Genomic DNA, 2,610 nt, shown 5'->3' with positions numbered 1-2,610 from the left:
AAGTTTACAAAATAATTCACAACTAAAATATTACACATACAAATCATAAAAACACAATAAACAAAATTATTACACAGCTAGATATTATTCCTCAACATAGATAAGCTTGGACTCCACTTCACATCATCTCTTTGTACCACTTTGGGCAGAAGACTTTGGAAGACTTTCTGAAGACTTCGTGGGAAGTCTTCTAGCCTAAAATACACTAGAAGATTTTCCAAGAAGTCTTCCGAGATTCTTCCAAGAATTATCCCAGAAGTCTTCCAAAATATGTCTCAGATCTAAAAAATCTGCATGTTCAAAAGCATTCAAATGACTTCAAAATAGAGAAGACTTCGTTAAAAAAAATTAAAAATTAAATTCCATGGTTTTAGGTGATATTCTAGAGTGGTTTAACAAAAATCATTTTATTCTCTGCAATTTCTTAAAATCATCTAAAACCTCATTAAAAATCAAATCACCTCAAATTTTAGATTGAATACACCCCCCTAAAAAACTTTCTAAGAAGGCTTCTGAGAAGTCTTCTGAGAAGTCTTCCGAGAGTCTTCTGAGAAGTCTTTCAAAGTTTCTCAGATCTGAAAAAAACCTGCAAATTCAAAAACATTCATATGACTTCAAAACAGAGAAAAACTTCAAAAATGAAAATTTTATGCTTACAAAATAAACAAAACAGTCACACTATGTTGAATCTATAGCTTTTAAGAATCTAACATATAAACACACATAAATTCATATCCAAAATTTAGAGATCTACCTTTGAAAGAGTGAGAGATGAGAATCATGTAATGAAAAACCTGCAAAAAGAAGATAAATTAGTGAGAAGATATAAGAAAAAATGAGAAATAGATATAAAGTTTGGTGTTTTGATGTTCAAAGAGATTAGAGAGAGGTTGGAGAGGTTTAGAGTGAGAAACAATACATTTTTGTTGCAGTCATTTGAGAGGAAGAAAAAGAATGTGTAAATTTTCTTTATATATGTAGACAAAAATTCCAATTAGGTTAAATATTTTTGACCCAGAAGATTTCTGGAAGACTTATGGAAGACTCATGGAAGACTTATGTAAGAATCGTAGAAGACTTATGGAAGACTTTGATTTAGGCGGGAAACCTAAATTATTTCAAAATTTAGGCGGGAACCCTAAATTTTACTTAAATTTATGCGGGATGTGTCGGAAGACTTCTTTTTAAGTTTTCTTTGATTCTTCTAGACCCTAAAATCAAAAAACTAAGAAAAAAACCTTTTTAAACTTAAAAAAACTTAGAAAGTGATTAAATCAAATTATTAGATAGTTACTAAACATAGGTCAATTTGAAGAAGGAAAAAAATGAAGATAAGATTTCAAATCTAACCCTAAAGATACCAACAATACTATAACATATTTTACCAAACCCTAAACCAATGACTCATGAACCAATCTACATTCGCTCATCTATGTTGAAAATAATTTAATTTCAGATAAACTAAATTTAAATCATTGAAAAATGTTTATTATTACATGATTTCAAATTTTAACCCATGAAAATATTTTTTCTAAAAAATTTAAATTATTTTTAAGATCTATTCCATGAGAAGACTTTCTCTAGAAGACACTTATGGAAGACTCCTGGAAGACTTATGGAAGACTCATGGAAGACTTATGGAAGACTTTGATTTAGGCGGAAAACCTAAATTATTCCAAAATTTAGGTGAGAACCATAAATTATACTAAAATTTAGTCGGGATGTGTCTGAAGACTTCTTTTTGTCTTCTGTGAGTCTTCCAGACCCTAAAATCAATTAACTATGCAAAAAAAAACTTTCTTAAACTTAAAAAAAAACCTTAGAAAGTGTTTAAATCAAGTTATTAGATAGTTACTAAACATATATGGGTCAATTTGAAAATGAAAAAAAATGAAGGTAAAATTTCAGAATCTAACCCTAAAGATACATACAATACTATAACATATGTTACCAAACCCTAAACCAATGACTCATGAACCAATCTACATTCACTCATCTATGTTGAAAAATAATTCAATTTCAGATAAACTAAATTTAAATCATTGAAAAATGTTTATTATTACATGATTTCAAATTTTAACCCATGAAAATATTTTTTCTAAAAAATTTAAATTATTTTTAAGATCTATTCCATGAGAAGACTTTCTCTAGAAGACACTTATGGAAGACTCCTGGAAGACTTATGGAAGACTCATGGAAGACTTATGGAAGACTTTGATTTAGGCGGAAAACCTAAATTATTCCAAAATTTAGGTGAGAACCATAAATTATACTAAAATTTAGTCGGGATGTGTCTGAAGACTTCTTTTTGTCTTCTGTGAGTCTTCCAGACCCTAAAATCAATTAACTATGCAAAAAAAAACTTTCTTAAACTTAAAAAAAAACCTTAGAAAGTGTTTAAATCAAGTTATTAGATAGTTACTAAACATATATGGGTCAATTTGAAAATGAAAAAAAATGAAGGTAAAATTTCAGAATCTAACCCTAAAGATACATACAATACTATAACATATGTTACCAAACCCTAAACCAATGATTCATGAGCCAATATACATTCACTCATCTATGTTGAAAATAATTCAATTACAGATGAACTAAATTTACATCATT

The sequence above is a fragment of the Brassica oleracea genome, chromosome C1 (assembly GCF_000695525.1).
Source record: "Brassica oleracea var. oleracea cultivar TO1000 chromosome C1, BOL, whole genome shotgun sequence".
Lineage (NCBI taxonomy): Eukaryota > Viridiplantae > Streptophyta > Magnoliopsida > Brassicales > Brassicaceae > Brassica > Brassica oleracea.
This window is presented reverse-complemented; position numbering follows the sequence as displayed.